Below are 10,045 nucleotides of genomic sequence, written 5' to 3' on the forward strand. Positions count from 1 at the left end.
TTTTTCTGGTATTGAACTCGCAACCTTGGGGTTTGTGGGTGAATGGCTGCAGTATAGGATTTAACCACTGCACCACCAGGACTCCTGTAATGGCAAAAGTTGTGAAATAAACAACTAGCAAAATTAAGATTACAGTATATCTTTACATTTCTATATCATAAGCACAACCTAAATGAATTTATATTTACATAATTGTATGTGATTAAATTGAAAATTTGGTAATTGAAAATTTGGGGAGCAGTGGTGTCACTCCCAACATAGGGTGGGGAGGAAGGGGCAGCGCGTCCCATAGGGACTAATGGGGTGCACACCCATGGCGTGTGCGCACCACTGTGTCGCCACATGCACGAGCCTCATTCATTTAAACGGGGCTCAAGCATATGTGTAAAGCAAGGGCACACTGTATAACAGTAGGGAAGCTGGAAGGTGGTGGTAAATTCCATGAATTTTTCCTCAGATGAACAACAGTAGAAGGGATTTCTAAATGGTCTATGCAAGTTGATGCTAATCATAGTGTAAGACATTAACAGTATGTGTCAGTTTTCTTTTATGTGATGCAGAAATACTTAATTGCCTACCAAATATAGATAATTATGCTTTGGAGTCCAGACCTTTTGAATCTAGGAATGAAAATGAAATACTATATTACTTTCTTGGGAAGCAGCTATATATCCTTTACAAAATGATACATAGTGTCTCATTTTCAGTAATGGCTTGTGAATCTGTTTCAAAATATAGCTGCATTTTTTCAGGTCTGCAAAATGTTGATGCTTAGTTTTTAAACCCTTTTTTGGCAGTACTGCAAGACTGTCTCTGCTGTATCTCATGCTGGCAGTGTGCATCAGCACAGAACTGATGAGGTGACAAATACGTATACAAATAGTGCTTAAAAAGTAGTGGCTTTGCTTGTAGCATCAATATTCAATTATTCTAGCAGCAAAATAGGCATCTTTTTCAGCATCGAAGGCAGTCTTGGAAACAGCTAACTGATGGTTGCATCTACTTTAGCTCATTTGCATCAAGCAGACATGAATATGATGAGCAATTTGTACCCTTACTTTTGTGAAGATATATCTGTGGCATGTTTCAGAGATGCAGTTCCATTTCTTGGTCTTAGCAATATCAGTTTATTAGCCCAAGCAAGGAATTTATGCTTTTTCTGAATATTTTCAAGCTGTGGATGCTTGAATCCGTGGATAAGTAGGGCCAGCTGTATTTTGGCATTGAATCAGATCTAATATTTCAAATAATAGCAATTTCAACTACATTTCTATACTGCTTATCAGTGAACTAGTACTCCTTAAGCGGTTTACAATGTGTAGGCCAATTGCACCTAACAAGTTGGTTACTCATTTTACCGATCTATGAAAGGATGGAAGGCTGAGTGGACCTTAGAGCTCTGGCTGGCATCAAACTGACAACCTTGTGGCTGCAGTACTGGCATTGAACCACTGCACCACCAGTGCAAAGGTGATTAAAATAAAGAATGCCTCTTAAAACACATAGTAAAAGAAAATTGCTATCTTGTTCTTTATGTCCCATTATTTTGGGGCTGAAGTCATTTTTTAAAAAAAAAATATTGTTATCCCTCTTGTTGGTTTGGCCTTAGGTGGGGCTTTGAAAAGTTAATTTTAAAGACTGCCATTCCCTGAATCTCCCAACTAGCATTCAGGGGAGGGTGACACACTATATTTTCAAGTTTTGACCCAAGGCATGCCATCTCTCAGGACCAAACTTGATGTGCCACTGAATTCATTTTTGAATTTAACATGACAGTTTTGAACAATTCAGCTAAGCATCCACTGAGAATGAGTGTATTTTCTTTATGAAATTACATAAGAAGAAAATTAAATATTTTCTTTCCATACTCTATTCCTGATGAAAAGCCCTCTTCTGAGTGTGTTATTTCCCCTAGTGCTAATCTGGAATTTCTTCCAAAAAGAAGATACTAGTTATGGAAATAATATTCAAAAATATATATTTAAAATATTGGTTAAAAAGAGGGTTTTTTTGAGTACTGAGAAACTGTGATGAGAAGACTCCTGGGTTTATGAGAATCTTTACAGTTCAGATCTATTCTGTGCAAAATTTGCATGTGTTTGTTTTGCATAGAAATATCCTGGAATTTATAGTTTAGAGAGGGGCCTTAAGAATTTTTGGACAGAGAATGCTAGTGCTTCACTAAACTATAAACCCTAAAATACCATAGGATGGTGCCATAGCAGTACAAGTAGAATTAGCATGCTTTAATTCTGTAGCGTGAAAAAGCCTAGGATTTATTATCAATGCACAAAGCTTAGGTTTGAACAAATGAAATTCTAGAAATACCTTGAAAGCGTCTTTAAAAATGTAACCAGTTTGTACTGAAATAGAAATATTTAACAGTAACATTTTGTTTTCATCCAAAGTAGCTGAGACCTATCAACAAATATTTTGTTTATCTGTGCTGTATTCTGTTTGCAGTACAACAGATTTCAAGACTGAAATCCAGATGGCTGATGCTGCTAGAAGCTATGTTTCTACTCTCTTAGTCACTCAGTCTCATAAAGATAACTGCAAATTTATGGAATGATTACTGGTGGGTGAGCTTTGTTGCTGTTGTTGTTAACTGCCCTTGAGTTGACCCCTGCTCATGATGATCCTGTGGATGAGACATCTCCAAGAACCCCTGTCCTCCACTGCTCTCTTCAGATCCTGTAAATTCAGGCCCATGAACTCTATGATTGAGTCTATCCATCTGATGTGTGGTCTTCCTCTGTTTCTACTACCCTTTATCTTTCCTAGCATTATTATCTTTTTCTAGTGAGTCATACCTTCTCATGATAAAACCAAAATACGAGAACCTGAACATGGTCTTCTTGGCTTCCAGGGAGAGTTCAAGCTTGGTGTGTTCAGTGACCCATTTGTTTGACTTTTAGACTGCCTATGGTATCCTCAGCACTCTTCTTCACATCACATCTCAAATGAGTTGATTTTCTTGTTATTGGCTTTCTTCACTGTCAGGTTCTCACATTTGTACATGATGATGGGGAATACTATGGCTTGGACAATTTTAACTTTAATGCCCAGTCGTATGTCTTTACACTTTGGGATCTTTCTAGTTCTTTCATAGCAGCCCTTCTAATTCCTAGACTTTTTCTGATCTCTTGACTGTAATCTCTGTTCTGAACAATGTTTGACTCAGGGATGGGAACTCTGAACTATTTTGATTTCTTCATTGTCCAGGTTGAATGTATGTAGTTCCTCCATGATCATTACAGTAATAGTAATCCAAAAGGCAGAAATTCAGTGAGTATCTAGTGGTTTGAAGATTCCTTTTACTTCTTAAATCCAAATATTTATATAGATAAAGATATACTTAGAAAAGGAAGTGTGATTGTAACTTAGTGTCCATCGGGCTCACAGACAGCGGGAAGAACCGATGACTTTGTCCCTCAGTCTCCTCCCACCTTTGGTCCTGGTTGACTGTAATATATTTCAGGAGTTCTGCAGGGTTACAGATCTTCGTGGGCACACTCTTTGTTCCCCCCTTTCCCAGGATAGAGACACACTGGACAGAATTTGTCTCTGAACCTGTGCTTATTGCCATTGCTACTCTCTCCTCCAGCATGGAGAAGGTATCAGCAGGCCATGTTCCCCACTAGAAACACTTTCATTGTCAATATCCGGGTATTTCAAATATCTGTAAATATTTTAAACATGTTTTACAACATACATTTTCAAAAACTACTACTACTTCTTTTTTTTTTCAAATCTGGATTCAGAATGGCACAGTGACCCAGGAAGACTTCCCAAATCTTCTCTAGCTAGAAAATAATTTACATGGAAAAGAGCCTTATATAGTGGGCCCTTGGTAGTGGGGTTTGGTTCCAGGACACCCCCCCCCCTCCCCCGTGGATAACAAAATCCGTGGATACTCAAGTCCCATTCAATATAATGACACAATAAAATGGTGCCCTTTATATGAAATGGCAAAATCAAGGTTTGCTTTTCTGGAATTTATATTTTTGGGGAATTTTTTCAAGCTGTGGATGCTTGAATCCATGGATACACAGGGCTGACTATAGTACTATATGCACCATTTAAACTTTCCTTTTAATGTTATGCAGGGTTGTAGCATAGCAGCAAATTTAATACCAGTATATGCTGCAGCTACTGGCTGGCTACTCTGTTTTCATCTTTACCATCTGTTGGGATGCAAAGTTCCCCATGGCTGGTTAATTGGGATAGTCTGCTTCTGGCTCAGATGCTTAGCTGCAGATAATTTTCTTTCACAGCAGCAGGAAGAGTGCTCCAAGGGCATTCAGAGTGATCTAAATCTCCTTTTCACATAACATCACTTCTTGTTACAGGGGAGCATATTCTAAATAGTGCATTTCAAGGCTGTTTTAAAGTTCTTGCTCGATCTGAGGAAACTTTTCTCCCTATAGAAGTGGGTCCCAACCAATCAACTCCTTTGAGAGACCTTTGTTGACATCCTGTCGGTGACATATGCAAATGTGGAAGCTATGTATGTCCTTTTATGGTCATTGCAAATAGAGTTATTCAGCATCTCCATTCACAGCAACCTTCTGTACTCTTTACTTACAATCCTGCAGCTGGATCCTTCCCTTAGTCATTTATAGCAATAGCAATACAATTCTATATTGCTTATCAGTGCACTTAAGCACTCCGAAAGTGTTTTAAAATGTGTAGGCTAATTGCCCCCAACAAGCTGGGCATTCATTTCAGTGATGTATGGAAGAATGCAAGGATGAGTGGACCCTGCAGCCCTGCCTCGGATTGAACTCACAACCTTGTGGCTGTGAATGGCTGCAGCGCCAGCATTTAACCTCTGTGCCACCAGCACTCCTTTAATTTAAATTAATTTGGCAGCCAGAGGTGGCTAAACAGCATCCAGTTGTGTTCCTGTGCTGTATGCACAGAGAAGCCTCCATCCTTCTGGACCTGGTTGTCATTTTCCTGCATGTGGCTACAGGAACACAGCCAGATGCTGCCTGACTACTTCCCCATCCTCCTCTGGCTACTAAATGGTCGTGGAAGGGTTGCAACCTAGCTGTAGGATTGTAAGTACACAGCACACGGAGAAAGTGGCACTATACCTAGTGGAGCTTTACATCTTGTCAGTGTAGGGTTATCAAACCTCAGGACCTGGCCCTGAGTCTCTAGTTTTGGTCAGTCATCTCTAGGCGGGGAACAAGGGTACAAATTCACCAGGTTTGCTGGTCAAAACTCCAGGCAAGAGGAAAGGGCTGTGTGCAGAACTCCTGCTCAGTGAGTAAATCAGTAGCAGGATACAATTTAATTGGTTGGTAGCTGCAACTTGCAACCACTTTCCAAGACATCCATGTATTCACTTCTTCCTTCCTTCCTTCCTTCCTTCCTTCCTTCCTTCCTTCCTTCCTTGTCATTGTGGTGCCAGGACTCACTCTCCACTCTACTTTTCACCCACCTTCCGGCTAGGAGCAAGTAGGCTAAGTTATGCATTCCTTATCCCACAAAAAGAAATTGTCCCATCATAGAATCATAGAGTTAGAAGAGACCACAAGAGTCATCCAGTCCAACCCCCTGCCATGCAGGAAATCACAATCAAAGCATCCCTGACAGATGGCCATCCAGCTTCTGTTTAAAGACCTCCAAAGATGGAGACTCCACCACGCTCCAAGGAAGTGTGTCAAATAGCTCTTACTGTCAGGAAGTTCCTCTTAATGTTGAGGTGGAATTTCTTTACCTGTAGCTTGCATCCATTGTTCTGGGTCCTATTCTCCGGAGCAGCAAAAAACAAGCTTGCTCCATCCTCAATATGACATCCTTTCAAATATATAAACAAGGCTATCCTATCATCTCTTAATCTTCTCTTCTCCAGGCTAAAAATCCCCAACTCCCCAAGTCTCTTCTCACAAGGCATGGTTTCTAGACCCTTCACCATTTTGGGTGCCCTCCTTTGGACATACTCCAGTTTCTCAAAATTCTTCATTTCACCTTGATCTGGGAACAGTACTTTTGCTATGATTTCTGTCATAACTTCTAAAAAGGAAAATATATTCTCTCTCTCTCTCTTCCCTGCTTTTTGTTTGAATGACAAGCTCTGAACAACTGTGGTTGGTACTTAATGGACCACACGTAACAATATCATCAGGGGCCCATCTCCAAGTCTGAGGTTTGGACTGAGGATAATTCTGAACAGGCAACCCTAAGTTAGTACAATATATGACCATTTATCCATTGTGTAAAACTGTTAGTGTAATGTGCTCCCTGAGGAAGTTTGGTGAAAGTGATAGTGACTGGTCTCAGGTAGGAACTGAAACATTCATGTGCTTATTAGTGCTTACTAGGCAAATGTTCACAGTACTACATTTTCTAGGAGCAAACCTTGTTGAACATAATGACACTTACTTATAAGCAAACAGATATAGGATTTTACTGCTAGGGCTTTAGCAATTTGACTGTAATGGCTATATTTAACTGTAATGGCTCTATAATTGACCTTTATAATGCGTTTAATTTGTGCTTTATGCTTTTATTTATTTCATAATCTCAAACATTCTCATAATGGTGACATGAAGTTTCTTGATGCTATTGCAGAGAGGCAGGATGGGTCATTTGCAAGAAGAAAATGCCATATATACTTATGTGTAAGTCAAATTTTTTGGGCAAGAAATCGACCCCCTCAAAACTGGCTGAACTTATACATGGCTCTGTGCTGGAATAGGGACCCATCGTGAAAGCAGTGAGAAAAGGCAGAAATGAACAGCTCCTCTGGATGGCCATCTGTTGGGGATGCTTTGATTTGGATTTCCTGCATGGCAGGGGGTTGGACTGGATGGCCTGTGCAATCTCTTCCAACTCTATGGCCTGTTACAGACAGGCCAAAATAAAGCTGCTTTGAGTCACTTTGGAGGTATGCTATTTCAGTGATGCATGCGTCCTAAGAGTCCAAAAGCCGCACCAAAGGCCACTCAAATTCTAAGGACTGGAGTGCAGCTTTGGTGTGCTTTTGGACTCTTAGGACGCATGCATCACTGAAATAGCATACCTCCAAAGTGACTCGAAGCAGCTTTATTTTGGCTTGTCTGTAACAGGCCTATGATTCTATGATTCTTTTAGCATAGCATACTGCGGGCACACCTCATCCTTCAGGCTCCTCCATGTTGCTGCAGAACACCACTCGGGCTGAAAAAGAAGGGAGGGAAGGCTGCTTTTCTTTCTCCAGTTTCTGCAAGAGAGGGTGGCTACACTGCTTCCAAACCAAGAGGAGCTTCTCTTAACTTGTCACTGCCTTTGCAGTGGGTCCCTAATAGAGGCAGGTTACTTTCCTTGCTCTACTCTCCCCACACTTTTCAGGCTACATTCACATTCTTTTTCCTCATTTATATTCCTTTCCCTATCTGTATTGTTATTGGTGTTGTTAATAATAATAATTTGTTTTATTTATATACCGCTATTCCAAAGATCATAGCGGTGAACAGCAAGTAAGCTAATTAGCAAGTAAGCTAATTTGCCCCCAACAGTCTGGGTACTCATTTTAGCGACCTCGGAAGGATGCAAGCCTGAGTCGAGCTTGGGCCCTTTTGCTGGTCTTTAACTCGCAACCTTGTGGTTTTAAGTGAATGGCTGCAGTACAGGCATTTAACCACTGCGCCACCAGGGCGTGTGTGTGCCTTCAGATTGTTTCTCGATTATCGCGATTTTAAGGTGAACCTGTCATGCGTTTTTTTTTTTTTTTTTGCATGTTTCTTCAGATGGGGATTTGCCATTGCCATCATCTGAGGCTGAGAGAGTGTGACTTGCCCAAGGCCACCCAATGGGTCTGTATTTTTATAGATATAGCCATTTTAAGATCAGCAACGCCATTTACACACCTCACCATTATTGGTGTGAACAGATCCTCTCCTTCTCTTTAGCTTTTCCTTTTTAAAATGAGGGGAAAATATTTCTTACGTGCCCCTAAGATTTGCTCTCTACTTATCCATGGGTTATAGCAAAATCTATAATTGTGGTCCCCCAACTTGCCCATGATTTATGTTAGGTTGACTAATACACAAGTATATATAGTAAATTATCCTTTTTGTGCTTGTGATAAAGGATAAGATTTGCTCACTAGATGATGTTGATCATGATATTGGAAGTTAAATATATAGCAAAAATCCACAACACATATTTTCCTGGGCACCTCTGTTAGTGGCAGAAGCAGATGTTTTCAGCTGGCAAAGATTGGAGTAGCTATGGCAAGGAGGTAACTATTTCCCAATGCTGCTGTTTGCTAAAAAAAAAAAAAAAAGCTTGTTAAACCCTAGCTCTTGATCTTTAAGTTGTTTCTGTAAGCTGATTGAATTGAAATTTAGAATACTGTTTCTTGAGACTCGGTTATCAGCACTTGAACAAAGGTCACTGAAACAGGTGAACATCATAATTCTCTGACAATAAGAGCAGCCTTGAATTAAATAAGTTTGGCTGAATTGCTAGATTAGTTATTAAAAGTTTAGCTTATTTAGTTTGTGACTCTTTCTACTAAACAAGAGAACTCTGGGGAAATTATATTAATAGTGAAACCTTTGAAAGAGAGATGTTTCAGATATAAAAAATTAAATTTTTCCAGATAGCTTGGCAGTTTTCCTTGGTGCTAATCACAGAACTGGCCCAAGACAATTAGATGTTAAATGCAGAAAATTGAAATGAGTGTGTGTGTGTGTGTGTTATCTTTTAAATATTTCTAAAATGGGGGGGGGGTTCCCATTTAGGCCTTTTTCTGATGCAACATTTAGTTTTGAATTTATACACACACACAAACTTTGGGGAATATTATTCTTTTTAAACCTTGTTGTTGTTGTTGTTATGTCCTTTCAAATTGTTTTTGACTTATAGCGACACTAAGGCGAACTTATCCTAGTGCTTTCTTGGCAAGATTTCTTCAGAGGGGGTTTGCCATTGCCTTCCCCTGAGGCTGGTCACCCAGTGGGTTTCATGGCTAAACTGGGAATCAAACCCTGGTTTCCAGAGTCATAGTCCAACACTCAAATCACTATGCCATCCTGGCTCTCTTTTAGTGTGAATCACTAGTAAATTGTTTAATCTTGGTGTATCTATGTCAGGGGTAGGCAACCTTTTTGAGCCGGGGGCCGGGTTGCTGTCCCTCAGACAACTCGGGGGAGCCGAAGCTGGGGGGTGGAGCTTCCACCTTCCGGGGGTGGGGCCACATGCCGGGGGCAGAGCTTCCACCCTCTGGGGGCGGAGCCACACATCAGGGGCGGAGCTTCCTCCGAAGCCCCGTGGGGTGGAGGAGGCGTGTGCCCGCCATTTCCTCCTTGGTCCCTTTCTGGCCAAACACCCCCAACCTGCATTCCAAAACACACACAACAGCACATTTGTGCATTTCACATGGCTTTACTTAACATGGCCTCTTGCATATTTCAGAGGCTTATTCCATAACCAAACCCCTTGGGTTTAACACTTAGCATGGTTTAACATGGCTATGCATATTGAACATGTCAAGGTGGTTTCACCGTTCTTGGACCAAGTGTACTTCTCAGAAGTGTGTACTTGGTCAAGGGACTTCGGTTTTTCTTCACTGTGCATAGGTTTGTAAAAATCACAGCAATTTTCATTGGCCTTGCCTCAGAGGCTTTCTGATGTCAATATCACCATTAAAGAACGAAAAACACACAGAAAAGGCACTTTGCAAAGTCACACTCTCTTGGCTTCTGAAACAGTGTGTCCATGCCTCTCAAGCTGACTCATATCATCATCATCATCATCACCACCACCACCACCACCACACTATCACTATCAAAACAAGGGAGACTTGTTAGCATTAAAAGCACCCAAAACACACTTTGGAAGGTGACACTCTCTTGGCTTAAGAAACAGTGCCTGCATGCCTCACAAGCTGACTCATATCATCATCATCATCATCATCATCATCATCATCATCATCATCATCATCACACTATCACTGTCAAAGCAAGGGAGATATGTTAGCATTAAAAGCACCCAAAACACACTTTGGAAGGTGACACTCTCTCGGCTTAAGAAACAGTGCCTGCTT

The 10,045-nt window shown here is 40.8% G+C and overlaps 1 protein-coding gene across 4 annotated transcripts in view; it reads left to right on the forward strand.

Annotated features, from left to right (window-relative positions):
* Nucleotides 1–10,045, forward strand: part of HHAT (hedgehog acyltransferase) — a 316,462-nt gene that overhangs the window by 75,281 nt on the left and 231,136 nt on the right. The window lies entirely within an intron of this gene.

Source organism: Sceloporus undulatus, chromosome 1 (genome assembly GCF_019175285.1).
Source record: "Sceloporus undulatus isolate JIND9_A2432 ecotype Alabama chromosome 1, SceUnd_v1.1, whole genome shotgun sequence".
NCBI lineage: Eukaryota > Metazoa > Chordata > Lepidosauria > Squamata > Phrynosomatidae > Sceloporus > Sceloporus undulatus.